General features: G+C 46.9%; 1 protein-coding gene across 1 annotated transcript in view; it reads left to right on the forward strand.

Moving 5' to 3' along the window:
• The first annotated feature begins 17,524 nt into the window (after positions 1-17,524).
• Positions 17,525-22,655, forward strand: part of LOC146830264 (acetylserotonin O-methyltransferase-like) — an 856,304-nt gene continuing 851,173 nt past the window's right edge. The window contains exon 1 of the mRNA XM_085604463.1: positions 17,525-17,569. The gene's annotated coding sequence lies outside the window, so the exon portion shown is untranslated. The remainder of the gene's footprint in view (positions 17,570-22,655) is intronic.

Raw genomic sequence — 22,655 nt, forward strand, 5'->3', positions numbered from 1 at the left:
TGGCGATGCATGATTTAGACTGATATACTGCAGCAACCAGGTAAGCCCGGCAGCATCTGGCGGAGATGGGAGGAATCGCATTTCATTTATTTGTTTGTACCTTGCGATCTACAGATAAGCTTGGCGTCCGTAGCTAGTTTATAACTTTCTCGAAATAGCTATCATTTGAGCTACGCGTGTATTCAATACTGTAAAGATGAGGCTTACGACTATTAACTTGAAGAAGTTTATTTCATCATAGGACGACACACTCAACCGGAGGCTAGATGCGTAACTCACATATGGCCACCCAACCAACTGTCAACTGTAACCCTAGAACGTCCAGATGTCAACATTCCAGCTGGTGAATGCCGCGCGCAGAAAGGGAGGGGCGCGCGGTGGGAGCAGGCAAGCCTGATGCAGAAGCTCTAAGTAATCAACCTAACACATCTCCTTCTCTTAGGAAGATAAGAACTGAGGAAGAGGTAAACACACACAACAGGTGGGATGCATTACAACTGTTCGCAAATAAAATCCTTGTACTAGCTAGGTTTAACCCCGCGCGCCCAAAACTATTAGTGATGGCAGTCTGTTCCAAAAATGTCTTTATCCGGCCCCAGTTCTTGGTTTATGTCTTGACTATAACTAGCCTCCAAGGTACCACTTGTGGCACTGGTCACGGAATTACATTTTTCTCCGCCAGGCTAAGGAGCCTACAGTTCCAACTAAAATCCTGTGTCAATACCATTACCAATGGATGCTTCAGATTCGCTTGTACTCAGTTCGGTGTTGACTCCTATGGTTCCGATAACCTTTTGTCTCAAACTTCTCCCTCCGTTTTGACTCCGATGTTTTTGTTTCACGTAATCACCTTCTTCCTCCGAATCCGATGATTCAAGTTGTATCCAGTCCTGTTTGTCATGTCCCCTGCGGACCACATCCATTTTCTCCTTTTCGTGTTCAGATATGTCTCTTTGTTTTCTCATACTCCCAGTGGTTTCGATATTCTCACCATCTTCTCTATATCCCTTGTTTTCTCCATTAGTTTGTGCTTGGAAGCCAATGCCCACCCTCTTCCATGCCAAATCCGGACACTTCAGGGGTAGGAGAGGAGGTCTCCTGCTTGTTAGTGATTCGTCAGACTTCTCACATTGCATGCAGTTTCTCTTTGTTCTTACGATTTTTATCTCGTACCAAGGCCTCCATTGTTTTGTTTTATTTATGTCCAAACGTCCCTCACAGCATAGTTCATTGAGATTCTCTCTTAAAGTGGTCGGAGGAATACACTTCCCTTGTCTTAAAACCGGTTCTTTTTCCATGGGCAGTTCATTCCTCATTTCGCCGAAGGTCCGCAACTCATCTCTCAGAGATATCTTTTTGGACCATCCTTCCACAATACGCTCCCTAACTTCTTTTAAGGTTCCATCTCTTCCGTTCTCTTTGTTCCTTACTACTTCTTTAATGCTCGGGAACTCTTCTTTGATGTTTGCTACACATAGTTCATCTTCTTCTTCCTCATTTTGTGTAACCTGGACCTGTTCCACACTGTTTGGGTTTAGAGTTATACTAAGTTTTCCCTGGTCCTTCCAACCAAGTACAGATGGACCTTTGACAGCAACGTACATCTTGCTGTAGGTTTTTCTTCCCTTAAATGCAAATTTTATTTTTTTGTAACCCACAAGTTCTATCGGTTCTCCTGTGAATGTTTTTAGTGAAATGTCAGGTTTTTCTAATTGTCTTCCTACCTTACTCCAAAATTTCTCCTTCCAAACTTCACGGTTGACAATGGTGCATGGTGAACCCGAATCAGCTACTATATCAATAAGCACTCCTTCCATTTCCACCACGCACATAGGTTTTTTTTTCCTCCTCTTCTCGTCATTCTCTTTATCCGTGGCCTCAGTTACATACATTACACATAAGTTATACTCTGAATCATCAGATGAGTCATTCCCTAATTCATCTTCATCCTCATCCTCTATATATTTTACCTTTTCTTTCATCTTCCACTTGCATGCCTTCTGAAAATGACCAATGATCCCACATTGGGTGCACTTGTTGTTTCTCGCTGGGCATTTCCAGTCATTTGCCAAATGCTTACTGCTGCCGCACCTGTAACACTTCAATTGCTCGTATGAACTAGCATTCTCTTTGAATTTTGTTGTGTCCTTCACTCTATACCCGGTACTTTTTTTGTACCCACTTATTTTTGCCACTACATTTGCATCCTCAGTTTTACTTTTTCCCTCATTGATGACTTCCTTAGCACATCTACCTGTCAACTCCGCTTTCTTTACAATATCAATGACCTGTTGTAAGGGTTTTTCCCCTTTGGCCCATAAGGCGTCTTGTATGTTTGAATTTGCGGCACACATCACAATCTGGTCTCTAATTAAATCGTCATGCATATTTTCAAACTTGCATGAAAGTGCCAAGTTCTTTAATGCCGACACGTAATCGTCGATGCACTCCTCTTTTCCTTGTTTCCTTCTGTAGAACTTATACCTGTGTACTGCTACACATACTGTGGGTTTGTAGTATGCATCTAAGTCCTCTATTGCCTCATCATATACTTTCCTCTCTCCTTCTGTTCTCTTTTTTTTAGTAATATTTTTGTACACTGTTAAACCACCTGCACCCAAACAATGTAACAATATCTTTTTCTTTTCCTCTTGTTTAAGTGGTTCATCCTCTTTGTCAAATGTGGAAATGTAATTGCTAAAATATTCCTTCCATTCTTCCCACTTCACGATAGGTGTCCCAGTACCCTTCAAAAATGCTTCTGGTGGCTGCAAGTTATATAAATTGCCTGATGCCATGCTTCTACCTTTACCTTTATTTTTCCACTGTGTGTTTGTTTTTATATAGTTGCTGTTAATTTATTTCTTTAATTTTAATTAATAATTAAAAAAAAATTCTTAATGTTTCTTGTTTTTTTTTATTCCTGAACATCTATTCTTATGTGGATAAATTTTCCTGTTTGTTTTTTTCCTTAGATTTATTTATTCTAAATTCTCTTATTTATCTCCTTTCCTCTGACCTGCCAAAGGTTAATCCGTCCGTATATTTTCACTTCTGCACGAGTTCCTTTATATTTAATTGTTGCCCCCACCCACACGCCGTGGTATTAACGAGCTTTTTCTTTGTTACGAAGATTCCGCTTGTTTACACACGCATATCCTCAAAGATGGTTGGAAGCAACTCCCTACGTCACTACGCTAATCTGCTGTTGCGTATGCTTCACTTCCTTGTACTCAATCAGCTCAGCAACGTCACGACGTTCTACAAGCAACGCCTTCGTTATGAGGTGAATTTCACAATACGTTAAATTTCTTTAGAATTAAATATTCCTCTCACTTTCAGCAACGCGGTGAACGATCCTTTGCTGGAGTTACTACGCTGCACAACCAACGACAAGTAATATGTAACTTTTAACCGTACCTCGTTTCTCCTGTCACTTCCATCGTAGTTGTTTAATTTCCTTTACGTTAGTGTGTTGGTTTTCCCTTCGTTTGTGTGTCCGTGATAACTCCGTTGCTCCTTCGATCGTTCCTTCTAAAAGTCTCATGTACTTCTTATTTTTTTTTCTTGTTAATAGTACACTTGCCAGCTCTCTTCGCGTAACCTTTTGTACTCTTTTCAAGGTCCTTACTCACGTTATTTTCTTGTAAAGTTCCGTGTCTTCATAAAACTATTTACTCATCCTCCGTAAAATTTATATCAATATACACTGCGATGGAAGGACCTCAGAGGAAGTCATTTGACTGCATAACCAGGGAGAGCCTTATAGTATTCCTTCCGATTCCTCGTAGTTCCTCACAGGTTTGTTTTACTTTAATTCTCACCAGGTTGCGAATTTTCTTTCCTGCTCTGCCAGAACGGTTGTTCTTTGCTCATAAATACTGGCTTTAATGAACATACCAGGTCAGCATTCACTGCGTAAAATTTTCGCTCTGCACAAGGTCCTTACTAGCGTTTGTAAAGTTCCTTTACAGTTTCAGGTATTTTCTTAGTCCTTAGTCAATTTATATTCAATTATGTCTCACTGTTATTTTCATGTATCCGCTACGCATCTACAACTTCCGTTTCTTCTTTTATTTAATATTTTCCTTTTAAGTCACTTCCCTTCAATTCATTCAGTCCATCACCGTATGGGTCCATCTGTGCGTCGTCCATCCCGTGCTCGTCGCCAAATTGTAAAGATGAGGCTTACGACTATTAACTTGAAGAAGTTTATTTCATCATAGGACGACACACTCAACCGGAGGCTAGATGCGTAACTCACATATGGCCACCCAACCAACTGTCAACTGTAACCCTAGAACGTCCAGATGTCAACATTCCAGCTGGTGAATGCCGCGCGCAGAAAGGGAGGGGCGCGCGGTGGGAGCAGGCAAGCCTGATGCAGAAGCTCTAAGTAATCAACCTAACAAATACCTTCTGCTTTGCTAATGACACTTAGTCTCTTGGTGTATTCGTGCAGTTTGCAATACATTTTTGAAGTTTAGCCAAGTATGCTCGTAAACATAGGAGGGGCAACTCGGTGAACATTATAGAACAAAGCTTTTTTCCAACTGTTCCCTGACTGGTTGTGTCTAGTATCTTTGACGGTCATTTCATTACTTTATCAACTAATTAGGAGAATCTCTCTGTAGATTCTGTACAGGCCGTGTTTAGTTTCTGCGAGACGGTCGACAATGACGCTAATCTGACAGAATGGCGGTTAGGTGTATTTTAAAATCTCCATATTTCAATCTAGTGTTGTCATTCCTTCTAAGGCAACAGAATTCTAAATCGTTAGAATTATTACTTTACATAGTGCTTGAAAATAATAGTAATGTACTGAGTATAGGCTTGCTTGTGTTACAGTTGCCCAGCAGCAGCGAGATTTGACTGCTCTGCCCACAGATAAACAGCTAACTTCGTGGAACTTAAAAGATGTTGGAGAGTTCGTTACACGCAGATTGACTAGCATAATTCTCTATCCCCCTAAATACAATAGGGTAAGCATTCCTTTGTGTTTTATACGTAGTCGGCAATAATAAACATTAAAAAAAAATGTTTCCGTAATTTAATGCATTCCAATTATACGTTGCTTTTTTGCTCAGTCGCAGACTGATCTTTGGTGAACTAGACATACAGGATTGCTCCTGATATTGCCAATGCGACTAGTCTTCTAGTTGATTTATTCTGTTGTTTGCACCTCAGGTAGCTTTTTTAAGAACATTCTTTCCTTATATTCCTTTGTCTACTATGGCCCAATTCTATGTCAACTTACAGGTGAAGGTTCTATTTTCTTTCTCTTTTGTTCACCTTTCTAACGCTTGTCCATTCCGTTCAAACACGCTGGGTTTGCAGCACGTTCGAGGTGACTCTTGATGAAGTGACTGTGGATTTACCTTGGATCTATGAAGTCCAATTTATTGTTTAAAGTGTCTTCCTGCCTTATTCTAAATTGTTGCATTTAATTCTCTACAGATACCCCCCTCAATTCTAGGGCTTTTGCCCCTCTTTTTGGTGGCCCTGAAGAAGGTGGCCTTCCACCGAAACACGCGTAGGCCTATCCTACCAATCTAGAGGAAAGGTCCCAAGAGATCCAGCACCATCAGAAAACAACTGTTCTAGTGGCTGTCTCTCTCCTTCCACAATCTTGTAGGACCGTGTTCAGCCTTGGAATGTTTTTTGCTATTTTAATAGTATGAGTATGACTGATGAATGGTTGAGAGTATGATGAGAGATTTTTTGGGTTATATTAGTGGCGGGGGTACTCACTTTTAAAAATAGGTTATTTTTCTCTGTGTCTTAGATGGTCTAATGAATATGTATGTTTATAGTATATTAAATATTTGATGTTACCACTTAAGTAGAATTTATTAAATTGAAAAAATAAAATGACTACTAAATAATAACTTATATTGTATGTATCCTTAATTATTCCATTCTGGTTGGCAGGAGAGAACTTGTATAGGTCTCTGTTAAAAGCAATATAGGTCCTCAAAGAGGTTTTTTGATTGTTTTCTTTTGCCCTCATCCCCCCTTCTCTTGGACCTTTAGTAACCTTAGGGGGGGCCTTCTTCTTAGATATACTCCTACACTGCCCGAACACCACTGCACTGACCTAAACTCTGAAACACCACCCCCAGCATGACCCCCTGCACTGCCTGAACACCACTGCTCTAAACCCTGAAACACCACCCCCTGCACAACCCCCGACACTGCCTGAACACCACTGCACTGCCCTAAACCCTTAAACACCACCCCCAGCACAAACCCCTACACTGCCCGAACACCACTGCACTGCACTAAACCCTGAAACACCACCCCCCGCCATGACCCCCTACACAGTCCGAATACCACTGCACTGCCCTAAACCCTGAAACACCACCCACCAGCAAGAGACCCTACACTGCCCGAACACCACTGCCCTAAACCCTGAAACAGCACCCCCAACAAGACCCCCTAAACTGCCCAAACACCACTGCACTGACCTAAACCCTGGAACACCACCCCCAGCAAGACCCCCTACACTGCCCGAACACCACTGCCCCAAACCCTGAAACAACACAACCAGCAAGACCCCTACACTGCCCAAAAACCACTGCACTGCCCTAAACCCTGAAACACCACACCCTACATGACCCCCTTCACTGCCCGAACAACACTGCACTGCCCTAAACCCTGAAACACCATCCCCAGAATTACCCCCTATCTGCCTGAACACCGCTGCTCTGCCCAAAACCCTGAAACATCACCCCTAGCAAGACCCCTACATTGCCCTAACACCACTGCCCTAAACCCTGATACACCACCCCCAGCAAGACCCCCAACACTACCCGAACACCACTGCACTGCCCTAAACCCTGAAACACCACCCCCTGCATGACCCCCTACACTGCCCAAACACCAATGCACTGCCCTAAACCCTGAAACACCACCCCTGCACGACACCCTACACTGCCCGAACACCACTGCACTACCCTAAAACCTGAAACACCAGCCCCAGCACAACCCCCGACACTGCCCGAACACAACTGCTCTGCCCTAAACCCTGAAACACCAGCCCCAGCAAGACCCCCTACACTGCCCGAACACCACTGCACTGCCCTAAACCCTGAAACACCAGCCCCCGCATGACACCCTACACTGCCCCAACACCACTGCCCTAAACCATGAAACACCACCCCCAGCAAGACACCCTAGACTGCCCGAACCCCACTAAGCTGCCCTAAACCCTGATACACCACCCCCTGCATGACCCCCTACACTGCCCGAACACCATTGCAATGACCTAAACCCTGAAACACCACCCCCTGCACGACCCCCTACACTGCCCGAACACCATTGCACTGCCCTAAACCCTGAAACACCACCCCCTGCATGACCCCCTACTCTGTCCGAATACCACTGCACTGCCCTAAACCCTGAAACACCTCCCCCAGCAAGACCCCTACACTGCCCAAACACCACTGCCCTATACCCTGAAACAGCACCCCCAGCAAGACCTCCTACACTGCCCGAACACCACTGCACTGACCTAAACTCTGGAACACCACCCCCAGCAAGACCCGCTGCACTGCCCGAAGAACACTGCACTGCCCTAAACCTTAATACACCACCCCAGCAAGTCCCCCTACACTGCCCGAACACCACTGCACTGCCTTAAACCCTGAAACAACACCTCCAGCACATCCCCCTACACTGCCCAAACACCACTGCTCTGCCCTAAACCCTGAAACACCAGCACCAGCACGACCCCATACACTGCCCGAACACCACTGCTCTGCCCTAAACACTGAAACACCACCCCTAGCAAGACTACCCACACTGCCCAAACACCACTGCACTGCCCGAAACCCAGAAACACCACCCCCAGCACGAACCCCTACACTGCCTGAATACTACTGCACTGCCCTAAACCCTGAAACACCTCCCCCAGCAAGACCCCTACACTGCCCGAACACCACTGCCCTATACCCTGAAACAGCACCCCCAGCAAGACTCCCTACACGGCCTGAACACCACTGCCCTAAACCCTGAAACACCACCACCAGCAAGACAACCAACACTGCCCGAACACCACTGCAATCCCCTAAACCCTGAAACACCACCCCCTGCATGACCCCCGACAATGCCTGAACACCACTGCACTGCCCTAAACCCTGAAACACCACCCCCAGCACAACCCCCTACACTGCCCGAACACCACTGCACTGCACTAAACCCTGAAACACCACCCCCCGCCATGACCCCGTACACTGTCCGAATACCACTGCACTGCCCTAAACCCTGAAACACCACCCCCAGCAAGACCCCCTACACTGCCCGAACACCACTGCCCTATACCCTGAAACACCACCCCCAGCACAACCCCCTAAACTGCCCAAACACCACTGCGCTGACCTAAACCCTGGAACACCACCCCCAGCAAGACCCCCTATTCTGCCCGAACACCACTGCCCCATACCCTGAAACACCATCCCAGAATGGCCCCCTACAATGCCTGAACACCACTGCTCTGCCCTAAACCCAGAAACACCACCCCTAGCAAGACCCCTACACAGCCCGAACACCACTGCCCTAAACCCTGAAACACCACCCCCAGCAAGACCCCCAACACTGCCCAAACGCCACTGCACTACCCAAAAACCTGAAACACCATCCCCAGCACAGCCCCCTACACTGCCCGAACACAACTGCTTTGCCCTAAACCCTGAAACACCAGCCCCAACAAGACCCCCTACACTGCCCAAACACCACTGCACTGCCCTAAACCCTGAAACACCAGCCCCCGCATGACCCCCTATACTGCCCGAACACCCCTGCCCTAAACCCTGAAACACCACCCCCAGCAAGACACCCTAGACTGCTCGAACACCAATACCCTGCCCTAAACCCTGAAACACCACCTCCAGCCAGACCCCCAACACTGCCTGAACACTACTGCACTGCCCTAAACCCTGATACACCACTCCCTGCATGACCCCCTACACTGCCCGAACATCACTGCAATGACCTAAACCCTGAAACACCACCCGCTGCACGACCCCCTACACTGCCCGAACACCATTGCACTGCCCTAAACCCTAAAACACCACCCCCTGCATGACCCCCTACACTGCCCGAACACCACTGCCCTATATCCTGAAACAGCACCCCCAGCAAGACCTCCTACACTGCCCATCTAAGACACAGAGAAAAAGAACCTATTAGTGAGACATTCCATGAAACGCGCTAAATACTACAACAGAGACGCGTTGATCTCCGGGAGAGAAAAACCTCCACTTGAGAAGATCGTCTGTGTAGTTAACCATTCTAGTCTTAACAACAAAATACAGAAGGTACTACATAGGAATTGGAAAATTCTTAATGCCAATGGAGAAGATAGTGCTCTAGCCCAACCCATTGTAGCATTTAGGAGAAACTCCAACTTGAGAGACAAATTGGTACACAGTAGACCACGCTCACGTAAAGAACACCAAACGACTATTGATGGACTCCCTCCCATTTTAGGGAACCATAGAGGCGGCAACTGCCATGCGTGTCCCTCAGCTATCACCACCCAAATCTGCACTTATGGCCTTAAAACAGCAAAACTGAAAAGCCACACAAACTGCAGAAGTAGCAACCTAGTCTATTTAATACTCTGTCCATGTGGACTAGGGTACATAGGAGAGACAGGCAGAGAGTTCAGAACGAGATTGTCTGAAAACAAATCTGCGATCAGAACTGGAAACAGACAAGCACCTATGGTAAGTCATTTTTTGGATTTCCATCATAATGAGAAGGAACTTCAGTGGGTGATTTTGGAGAAAATCATTCCGAAGCTGGACGGGATACAGATAAAGTAAGAAAGGATAGAGAATCCTTCTGGATTTTCTATTTTGATACAGTTCGAAGTGGTCTGAACGAAGAAATCGTGTGGTTAGTCACATAATTCCCCCATTACATATTCCGTCCACCTTTCAGATATATAATCTTCAGAAGTGGCACTTTGTGTTTTCTTCAAATGTATTTTAAGCTCAGTAAACCACCACATGAGCGTATAACAAAGAACATCTTATTTTCCTGTTTCCTCAATACTTATATTTTGATTTCTTTTGATTAAATCCTCACTCGTCCTTCGAGGTTTATGGCCTTTGTTCATTCCCTTCAATGTGGCTGTCTTTTTGATGGGCTGAGAGTCATTTCGAATGGACTAGTCACGCGCAACTTCGCGAGTGTATTCCCTACCTCCCATCAACTGTCCATGCTACAATATTTTGGCTGTAACTTCGCGAGTGCATTCTTTACCTTACATTTTTTGTCCACGTCATAATATTTTGGCTGTTACGGGTGTTATACACCTTCGCAGATGCTGTTATGATCTTCGCTTCAACAATAAACAATACTGCCAGTATGCACAGTGATATATACTTGGCCTTTTAAGGCAGCCTTTTCCTAGATATTTCATCACTATTAGGTGTTCACGTCTCTAAATTATAGCGGTTTCGGGAGGTAATCACCTCATTACTTACCACTTTTGTCCTTAAAATAAATTCCGTTGTAATTAATATCTATATTCTCGATCCGTAAAATTATTCACTATTATCTGCTTGTCATTAGTTCTTAATAAATCTATTGTATTACGCAGACTACTTGCTTATGACGCCTTAAGACCCCCTGGGACAGCTTAACACTACAATATGGCGCCCGTATTTCCAAGTATTTTCCAACGGATCACAGGACTCTTTCACGTGACCCCTTTGGAAACCTCGTGATTTTTCTTTGGCGAATCAATATACACAGCTATATTTAAAAACCGTTGTAGCTCAACTAGTTTCGATGAACTTCCCTATGGCGATGCGTGATTTAGACTGATATACTGCAGCAACCAGGTAAGCCCCGCAGCATCTGGCGGAGATGGGAGGAATCGCATTTCATTTATTTGTTTGTACCTTGCGATCTACAGATAAGCTTGGCGTCCGTAGCTAGTTTATAACTTTCTCGAAATAGCGATCATTGGAGCTACGCGTGTATTCAATACCTTCTGCTTTGCTAATGACACTTAGTCTCTTGGTGTATTCGTGCAGTTTGCAATACATTTTTGAAGTTTAGCCAAGTATGCTCGTAAACATAGGAGGGGCAACTCGGTGAACATTATAGAACAAAGCTTTTTTCCAACTGTTCCCTGACTGGTTGTGTCTAGTATCTTTGACGGTCATTTCATTACTTTATCAACTAATTAGGAGAATCTCTCTGTAGATTCTGTACAGGCCGTGTTTAGTTTCTGCGAGGCGGTCGACAATGACGGCTAATCTGACAGAATGGTGGTTAGGTGTATTTTAAAATCTGCATATTTCAATCTAGTGTTGTCATTCCTTCTAAGGCAACAGAATTCTAAATCGTTAGAATTAATACTTTACATAGTGCTTGAAAATAATAGTAATGTACTGAGTATAGGCTTGTTTGTGTTACAGTTGCCCAGCAGCAGCGAGATTTGACTGCTCTGCCCACAGATAAACAGCTAACTTCGTGGAACTTAAAAGATGTTGGAGAGTTCGTTACACGCAGATTGACTAGCATAATTCTCTATCCCCCCAAATACAATAGGGTAAGCATTCCTTTGTGTTTTATACGTAGTCGGCAATAATAAACATTAAAAAAAAATGTTTCCGTAATTTAATGCATTCCAATTATACGTTGCTTTTTTGCTCAGGCGCAGACTGATCTTTGGTGAACTAGAGATACAGGATTGCTCCTGATATTGCCAATGCGACTAGTCTTCTAGTTGATTTATTCTGTTGTTTGCACCTCAGGTAGCTTTTTTAAGAACATTCTTTCCTTATATTCCTTTGTCTACTATGGCCCAATTCTATGTCAACTTACAGGTGAAGGTTCTATTTTCTTTCTCTTTTTTTCACCTTTCTAACACTTGTCCATTCCGTTAAAACACGTTGGGTTTGCAGCACGTTCGAGGTGACTCTTGATGAAGTGACTGTGGATTTACCTTGGATCTATGAAGTCCAATTTATTGTTTAAAGTGTCTTCCTGCCTTATTCTAAATTGTTGCATTTAATTCTCTACAGATACCCCCCTCAATTCTAGGGCTTTTGCCCCTCTTTTTGGTGGCCCTGAAGAAGGTGGCCTTCCACCGAAACGCGCGTAGGCCTATCCTACCAATCTAGAGGAAAGGTCCCAAGAGATCCAGCACCATCAGAAAACAACTGTTCTAGTGGCTGTCTCTCTCCTTTCACAATCTTGTAGGACCGTGTTCAGCCTTGGAATGTTTTTTGCTATTTTAATAGTATGAGTATGACTGATGTATGGTTGAGAGTATGATGAGAGATTTTTTGGGTTATATTAGTGGCGGGGGTACTCACTTTTAAAAATAGGTTATTTTTCTCTGTGTCTTAGATGGTCTAATGAATATGTATGTTTATAGTATATTAAATATTTGATGTTACCACTTAAGTAGAATTTATTAAATTGAAAAAAGTGAAAAAATAAAATGACTACTAAATAATACCTTATATTGTATGTATCCTTAATTATTCCATTCTGGTTGGCAGGAGAGCACTTGTATAGGTCTCTGTTAAAAGCAATATAGGTCCTGAAAGAGGTTTTTTGATTGTTTTCTTTTGCCCTCATCCCCCCTTCTCTTGGACCTTTAGTAACCTTAGGGGGGGCCTTCTTCTTAGATATACTCCTACACTGCCCGAACACCACTGCACTGACCTAAACTCTGAAACACCACCCCCAGCATGACCCCCTACACTGCCTGAACACCACTGCTCTAAACCCTGAAACACCACCCCCTGCACAACCCCCGACACTGCCTGAACACCACTGCACTGCCCTAAACCCTTAAACACCACCCCCAGCACAAACCCCTACACTGCCCGAACACCACTGCACTGCACTAAACCCTGAAACACCACCCCCCAACAAGACCCCCTAAACTGCCCAAACACCACTGCGCTGACCTAAACCCTGGAACACCACCCCCAGCAAGACCCCCTACACTGCCCGAACACCACTGCACTGCCCTAAACCCTGAAACACCACCCCTGCATGACTCCCTACACTGCCGGAAACCACTGCACTGCACTAAACCCTGAAACACCACACTCTAAATGACCCCCTTCACTGCCCGAACAACACTGCACTGCCCTAAACCCTGAAACACCATCCCCAGAATGACCCCCTACACTGCCTGAACACCGCTGCTCTGCCCTAAACCCTGAAACACCACCCCTAGCAAGACCCCTACATTGCCCTAACACCACTGCCCTAAACCCTGATACACCACCCCCAGCAAGACCCCCAACACTGCCCGAACACCACTGCACTGCCCTAAACCCTGAAACACCACCCCCTGCATGACCCCCTACACTGCCCAAACTCCAATGCACTGCCCTAAACCCTGAAACACCACCCCTGCACGACACCCTACACTGCCCGAACACCACTGCACTACCCTAAAACCTGAAACCCCAGCCCCAGCACAACCCCCTACACTGCCTGAACACAACTGCTCTGCCCTAAACCCTGAAACACCAGCCCCAGCAAGACCCCCTACACTGCCCGAACACCACTGCACTGCCCTAAACCCTGAAACACCAGCCCCCGCATGACACCCTACACTGCCCGAACACCACTGCCCTAAACCCTGAAACACCACCCCCAGCAAGACCCCCTACACTGCCCGAACACCACTGCCCCAAACCCTGAAACACCACAACCAGCAAGACCCCTACACTGCCCAAAAACCACTGCACTGCCCTAAACCCTGAAACACCACCCCCTGCATGACTCCCTACACTGCCCGAACACCACTGCACTGCACTAAACCCTGAAACACCATACCCTACAGTACCCCCTTCACTGCCCGAACAACACTGCACTGCCCTAAACCCTGAAACACCATCCCCAGAATGACCCCCTACACTGCCTGAACACCACTGCTCTGCACTAAACCCTGAAACACCATACCCAGAATGACCCCCTACACTGCCTGAACACCACTGCTCTGCCCTAAACCCTGAAACACCACCCCTAGCAAGACCCCTACATTGCCCTAACACCACTGCCCTAAACCCTGATACACCACCCCCAGCAAGACCCCAACACTGCCCGAACACCAATGCACTGCCCTAAACCCTGAAACACCACCCCTGCACGACACCCTACACTGCCCGAACACCACTGCACTAACCTAAAACCTGAAACACCAGCCCCAGCAGAACCCCCTACACTGCCCGAACACAACTGCTCTGCCCTAAACCCTGAAACACCAGCCCCAGCAAGACCCCCTACACTGCCCGAAAACCACTGCACTGCCCTAAACCCTGAAACACCACCCCCCTGCACGACCCCATACACTGTCCGAATACCACTGCACTGCCCTAAACCCTGAAACACCTCCCCCAGCAAGACCCCCTACACTGCCCGAACACCACTGCCCTATACCCTGAAATGCACCCCCAGCAAGACCTCCTACACTGCCCGAACACCACTGCACTGACCTAAACCCTGGAACACCACCCCCAGCAAGACCCCCTACACTGCCCAAACACCACTGCCCCAAACTCTGAAACACCACCCCCAGCAAGACCCCCAACACTGCCCGAACACCACTGCCCTATACCCTGAAATGCACCCCCAGCAAGACCTCCTACACTGCCCGAATACCACTGCACTGACCTAAACCCTGGAACACCACCCCCAGCAAGACCCCCTACACTGCCCATACACCACAGCCCCAAACTCTGAAACACCACCCCCAGCAAGACTCCCTACACGGCCTGAACACCACTGCCCTAAACCCTGAAACACCACCACCAGCAAGACAACCAACACTGCCCGAACACCACTGCAATCCCCTAAACCCTGAAACACCACTCCCTGCACGACCCCCGACACTGCCTGAACACCACTGCACTGCCCTAAACCCTGAAACACCACCCCCAGCACAACCCCCTACACTGCCCGAACAACACTGCACTGCACTAAACCCTGAAACACCACCCCCCGCCATGACCCCGTACACTGTCCGAATACCACTGCACTGCCCTAAACCCTGAAACACCACCCCCAGCAAGACCCCCTACACTGCCCGAACACCACTGCGCTGACCTAAACCCTGGAACACCACCCCCAGCAAGACCCCCTACACTGCCCGAACACCACTGCCCCATACCCTGAAACACCATCCCAGAATGGCCCCCTACAATGCCTGAACACCACTGCTCTGCCCTAAACCCAGAAACACCACCCCTAGCAAGACCCCTACACAGCCCGAACACCACTGCCCTAAACCCTGAAACACCACCCCCAGCAAGACCCCCAACACTGCCCAAACACCACTGCACTACCCAAAAACCTGAAACACCATCCCCAGCACAGCCCCCTACACTTCCCGAACACAACTGCTTTGCCCTAAACCCTGAAACACCAGCCCCAGCAAGACCCCCTACACTGCCCGAACACCACTGCACTGCCCTAAACCCTGAAACACCAGCCCCCGCATGACCCCCTACACTGCCCGAACACCCCTGCCCTAAACCCTGAAACACCACCCCCAGCAAGACGCCCTAGACTGCTCGAACACCAATACCCTGCCCTAAACCCTGAAACACCACCTCCAGCCAGACCCCCAACACTGCCTGAACACTACTGCACTGCCCTCAACCCTGATACACCACTCCCTGCATGACCCCCTACACTGCCCGAACATCACTGCAATGACCTAAACCCTGAAACACCACCCGCTGCACGACCCCCTACACTGCCCGAACACCATTGCACTGCCCTAAACCCTGAAACACCACCCCCCTGCATGACCCCCTACACTGCCCGAACACCACTTCCCTATATCCTGAAACAGCACCCCCAGCAAGACCTCCTACACTGCCCATCTAAGACACAGAGAAAAAGAACCTATTAGTGAGACATTCCATGAAACGCGCTAAATACTACAACAGAGACGCGTTGATCTCCGGGAGAGAAAAACCTCCACTTGAGAAGATCGTCTGTGTAGTTAACCATTCTACTCTTAACAACAAAATACAGAAGGTACTACATAGGAATTGGAAAATTCTTAATGCCAATGGAGAAGATAGTGCTCTAGCCCAACCCATTTTAGCATTTAGGAGAAACTCCAACTTGAGAGACAAATTGGTACACAGTAGACCACGCTCACGTAAAGAACACCAAACGACTATTGATGGACTCCCTCCCATTTTAGGGAACCATAGATGCGGCAACTGCCATGCGTGTCCCTCAGCTAACACCACCCAAATCTGCACTTATGGCCTTAAAACAGCAAAACTGAAAAGCCACACAAACTGCAGAAGTAGCAACCTAGTCTATTTAATACTCTGTCCATGTGGACTAGGGTACATAGGAGAGACAGGCAGAGAGTTCAGAACGAGATTGTCTGAACACAAATCTGCGATCAGAACTGGAAAATGACAAGCACCTATGGTAAGTCATTTTTTGGATTTCCATCATAATGAGAAGGAACTTCAGTGGGTGATTTTGGAGAAAATCATTCCAAAAGCTGGACAGGATACAGATAAAGTAAGAAAGGTTAGAGAATCCTTCTGGATTTTCTATTTTGATACAGTTCGAAGAGGTCTGAACGAAGAAATCGTGTGGTTAGTCACATAATTCCCCCATTACATATTCCGTCCACCTTTCAGATATATAATCTTCAGAAGTGGCACTTTGTGTTTTCTTCAAATGTATTTTAAACTCAGTAAACCACCACATGAGCGTATAACAAAGAACATCTTATTTTCCTGTTTCCTCAATACTTATATTTTGATTTCTTTTGATTAAATCCTCACTCGTCCTTCGAGGTTTATGGCCTTTGTTCATTCCCTTCAATGTGGCTGTCTTTTTGATGGGCTGAGAGTCATTTCGAATGGACTAGTCACGCGCAACTTCGCGAGTGTATTCCCTACCTCCCATCAACTGTCCATGCTACAATATTTTGGCTGTAACTTCGCGAGTGCATTCTTTACCTTACATTTTTTGTCCACGTCATAATATTTTGGCTGTTACGGGTGTTATACACCTTCGCAGATGCTGTTATGATCATCGCTTCAACAATAAACAATACTGCCAGTATGCACAGTGATATATACTTGGCCTTTTAAGGCAGCCTTTTCCTAGATATTTCATCACTATTAGGTGTTCACGTCTCTAAATTATAGCGGTTTCGGGAGGTAATCACCTCATTACTTACCACTTTTGTCCTTAAAATAAATTCCGTTGTAATTAATATCTATATTCTCGATCCGTAAAATTATTCACTATTATCTGCTTGTCATTAGTTCTTAATAAATCTATTGTATTACGCAGACTACTTGCTTATGACGCCTTAAGACCCCCTGGGCCAGCTTAACACTACAATATGGCGCCCGTATTTCCAAGTATTTTCCACCGGATCACAGGACTCTTTCACGTGACCCCTTTGGAAACCTCGTGATTTTTCTTTGGCGAATCAATATACACAGCTATATTTAAAAAACGTTTTAGCTCAACTAGTTTCGATGTACTTCCCTATGGCGATGCATGATTTAGACTGATATACTGCAGCAACCAGGTAAGCCCCGCAGCATCTGGCGGAGATGGGAGGAATCGCATTTCATTTATTTGTTTGTACCTTGCGATCTACAGATAAGCTTGGCGTCCGTAGCTAGTTTATAACTTTCTCGAAATAGCTATCATTTGAGCTACGCGTGTATTCAATACCTTCTGCTTTGCTAATGACACTTAGTCTCTTGGTGTATTCGTGCAGTTTGCAATACATTTTTGAAGTTTAGCCAAGTATGCTCGTAAACATAGGAGGGGCAACTCGGTGAACATTATAGAACAAAGCTTTTTTCCAACTGTTCCCTGACTGGTTGTGTCTAGTATCTTTGACGGTCATTTCATTACTTTATCAACTAATTAGGAGAATCTCTCTGTAGATTCTGTACAGGCCGTGTTTAGTTTCTGCGAGACGGTCGACAATGACGCTAATCTGACAGAATGGCGGTTAGGTGTATTTTAAAATCTCCATATTTCAATCTAGTGTTGTCATTCCTTCTAAGGCAACAGAATTCTAAATCGTTAGAATTATTACTTTACATAGTGCTTGAAAATAATAGTAATGTACTGAGTATAGGCTTGCTTGTGTTACAGTTGCCCAGCAGCAGCGAGATTTGACTGCTCTGCCCACAGATAAACAGCTAACTTCGTGGAACTTAAAAGATGTTGGAGAGTTCGTTACACGCAGATTGACTAGCATAATTCTCTATCCCCCTAAATACAATAGGGTAAGCATTCCTTTGTGTTTTATACGTAGTCGGCAATAATAAACATTAAAAAAAAATGTTTCCGTAATTTAATGCATTCCAATTATACGTTGCTTTTTTGCTCAGTCGCAGACTGATCTTTGGTGAACTAGACATACAGGATTGCTCCTGATATTGCCAATGCGACTAGTCTTCTAGTTGATTTATTCTGTTGTTTGCACCTCAGGTAGCTTTTTTAAGAACATTCTTTCCTTATATTCCTTTGTCTACTATGGCCCAATTCTATGTCAACTTACAGGTGAAGGTTCTATTTTCTTTCTCTTTTTTTCACCTTTCTAACACTTGTCCATTCTGTTCAAACACGCTGGGTTTGCAGCACGTTCGAGGTGACTCTTGATGAAGTGACTGTGGATTTACCTTGGATCTATGAAGTCCAATTTATTGTTTAAAGTGTCTTCCTGCCTTATTCTAAATTGTTGCATTTAATTCTCTACAGATACCCCCCTCAATTCTAGGGCTTTTGCCCCTCTTTTTGGTGGCCCTGAAGAAGGTGGCCTTCCACCGAAACACGCGTAGGCCTATCCTACCAATCTAGAGGAAAGGTCCCAAGAGATCCAGCACCATCAGAAAACAACTGTTCTAGTGGCTGTCTCTCTCCTTCCACAATCTTGTAGGACCGTGTTCAGCCTTGGAATGTTTTTTGCTATTTTAATAGTATGAGTATGACTGATGAATGGTTGAGAGTATGATGAGAGATTTTTTGGGTTATATTAGTGGCGGGGGTACTCACTTTTAAAAATAGGTTATTTTTCTCTGTGTCTTAGATGGTCTAATGAATATGTATGTTTATAGTATATTAAATATTTGATGTTACCACTTAAGTAGAATTTATTAAATTGAAAAAAGTGAAAAAATAAAATGACTACTAAATAATAACTTATATTGTATGTATCCTTAATTATTCCATTCTGGTTGGCAGGAGAGAACTTGTATAGGTCTCTGTTAAAAGCAATATAGGTCCTCAAAGAGGTTTTTTGATTGTTTTCTTTTGCCCTCATCCCCCCTTCTCTTGGACCTTTAGTAACCTTAGGGGGGGCCTTCTTCTTAGATATACTCCTACACTGCCCGAACACCACTGCACTGACCTAAACTCTGAAACACCACCCCCAGCATGACCCCCTGCACTGCCTGAACACCACTGCTCTAAACCCTGAAACACCACCCCCTGCACAACCCCCGACACTGCCTGAACACCACTGCACTGCCCTAAACCCTTAAACACCACCCCCAGCACAAACCCCTACACTGCCCGAACACCACTGCACTGCACTAAACCCTGAAACACCACCCCCCGCCATGACCCCCTACACAGTCCGAATACCACTGCACTGCCCTAAACCCTGAAACACCACCCACCAGCAAGAGACCCTACACTGCCCGAACACCACTGCCCTAAACCCTGAAACAGCACCCCCAACAAGACCCCCTAAACTGCCCAAACACCACTGCACTGACCTAAACCCTGGAACACCACCCCCAGCAAGACCCCCTACACTGCCCGAACACCACTGCCCCAAACCCTGAAACACCACCCCCAGCAAGACCCCCAACACTACCCGAACACCACTGCACTGCCCTAAACCCTGAAACACCACCCCCTGCATGACCCCCTACACTGCCCAAACACCAATGCACTGCCCTAAACCCTGAAACACCACCCCTGCACGACACCCTACACTGCCCGAACACCACTGCACTACCCTAAAACCTGAAACACCAGCCCCAGCACAACCCCCGACACTGCCCGAACACAACTGCTCTGCCCTAAACCCTGAAACACCAGCCCCAGCAAGACCCCCTACACTGCCCGAACACCACTGCACTGCCCTAAACCCTGAAACACCAGCCCCCGCATGACACCCTATACTGCCCCAACACCACTGCCCTAAACCATGAAACACCACCCCCAGCAAGACACCCTAGACTGCCCGAACCCCACTGAGCTGCCCTAAACCCTGATACACCACCCCCTGCATGACCCCCTACACTGCCCGAACACCATTGCAATGACCTAAACCCTGAAACACCACCCCCTGCACGACCCCCTACACTGCCCGAACACCATTGCACTGCCCTAAACCCTGAAACACCACCCCCTGCATGACCCCCTACTCTGTCCGAATACCACTGCACTGCCCTAAACCCTGAAACACCTCCCCCAGCAAGACCCCTACACTGCCCAAACACCACTGCCCTATACCCTGAAACAGCACCCCCAGCAAGACCTCCTACACTGCCCGAACACCACTGCACTGACCTAAACTCTGGAACACCACCCCCAGCAAGACCCGCTGCACTGCCCGAAGAACACTGCACTGCCCTAAACCTTAATACACCACCCCAGCAAGTCCCCCTACACTGCCCGAACACCACTGCACTGCCTTAAACCCTGAAACAACACCTCCAGCACATCCCCCTACACTGCCCAAACACCACTGCTCTGCCCTAAACCCTGAAACACCAGCACCAGCACGACCCCATACACTGCCCGAACACCACTGCTCTGCCCTAAACCCAGAAACACCACCCCCAGCACGAACCCCTACACTGCCTGAATACTACTGCACTGCCCTAAACCCTGAAACACCTCCCCCAGCAAGACCCCTACACTGCCCGAACACCACTGCCCTATACCCTGAAACAGCACCCCCAGCAAGACTCCCTACACGGCCTGAACACCACTGCCCTAAACCCTGAAACACCACCACCAGCAAGACAACCAACACTGCCCGAACACCACTGCAATCCCCTAAACCCTGAAACACCACCCCCTGCATGACCCCCGACAATGCCTGAACACCACTGCACTGCCCTAAACCCTGAAACACCACCCCCAGCACAACCCCCTACACTGCCCGAACACCACTGCACTGCACCCTGAAACACCACCCCCCGCCATGACCCCGTACACTGTCCGAATACCACTGCACTGCCCTAAACCCTGAAACACCACCCCCAGCAAGACCCCCTACACTGCCCGAACACCACTGCCCTATACCCTGAAACACCACCCCCAGCACAACCCCCTAAACTGCCCAAACACCACTGCGCTGACCTAAACCCTGGAACACCACCCCCAGCAAGACCCCCTATTCTGCCCGAACACCACTGCCCCATACCCTGAAACACCATCCCAGAATGGCCCCCTACAATGCCTGAACACCACTGCTCTGCCCTAAACCCAGAAACACCACCCCTAGCAAGACCCCTACACAGCCCGAACACCACTGCCCTAAACCCTGAAACACCACCCCCAGCAAGACCCCCAACACTGCCCAAACGCCACTGCACTACCCAAAAACCTGAAACACCATCCCCAGCACAGCCCCCTACACTGCCCGAACACAACTGCTTTGCCCTAAACCCTGAAACACCAGCCCCAACAAGACACCCTACACTGCCCAAACTCCACTGCACTGCCCTAAACCCTGAAACACCAGCCCCCCCATGACCCCCTATACTGCTCGAACACCCCTGCCCTAAACCCTGAAACACCACCCCCAGCAAGACACCCTAGACTGCTCGAACACCAATACCCTGCCCTAAACCCTGAAACACCACCTCCAGCCAGACCCCCAACACTGCCTGAACACTACTGCACTGCCCTAAACCCTGATACACCACTCCCTGCATGACCCCCTACACTGCCCGAACATCACTGCAATGACCTAAACCCTGAAACACCACCCGCTGCACGACCCCCTACACTGCCCGAACACCATTGCACTGCCCTAAACCCTAAAACACCACCCCCTGCATGACCCCCTACACTGCCCGAACACCACTGCCCTATATCCTGAAACAGCACCCCCAGCAAGACCTCCTACACTGCCCATCTAAGACACAGAGAAAAAGAACCTATTAGTGAGACATTCCATGAAACGCGCTAAATACTACAACAGAGACGCGTTGATCTCCGGGAGAGAAAAACCTCCACTTGAGAAGATCGTCTGTGTAGTTAACCATTCTAGTCTTAACAACAAAATACAGAAGGTACTACATAGGAATTGGAAAATTCTTAATGCCAATGGAGAAGATAGTGCTCTAGCCCAACCCATTGTAGCATTTAGGAGAAACTCCAACTTGAGAGACAAATTGGTACACAGTAGACCACGCTCACGTAAAGAACACCAAACGACTATTGATGGACTCCCTCCCATTTTAGGGAACCATAGAGGCGGCAACTGCCATGCGTGTCCCTCAGCTATCACCACCCAAATCTGCACTTATGGCCTTAAAACAGCAAAACTGAAAAGCCACACAAACTGCAGAAGTAGCAACCTAGTCTATTTAATACTCTGTCCATGTGGACTAGGGTACATAGGAGAGACA

The sequence above is a fragment of the Triturus cristatus genome, chromosome 5_1, assembly GCF_964204655.1.
Source record: "Triturus cristatus chromosome 5_1, aTriCri1.1, whole genome shotgun sequence".
Lineage (NCBI taxonomy): Eukaryota > Metazoa > Chordata > Amphibia > Caudata > Salamandridae > Triturus > Triturus cristatus.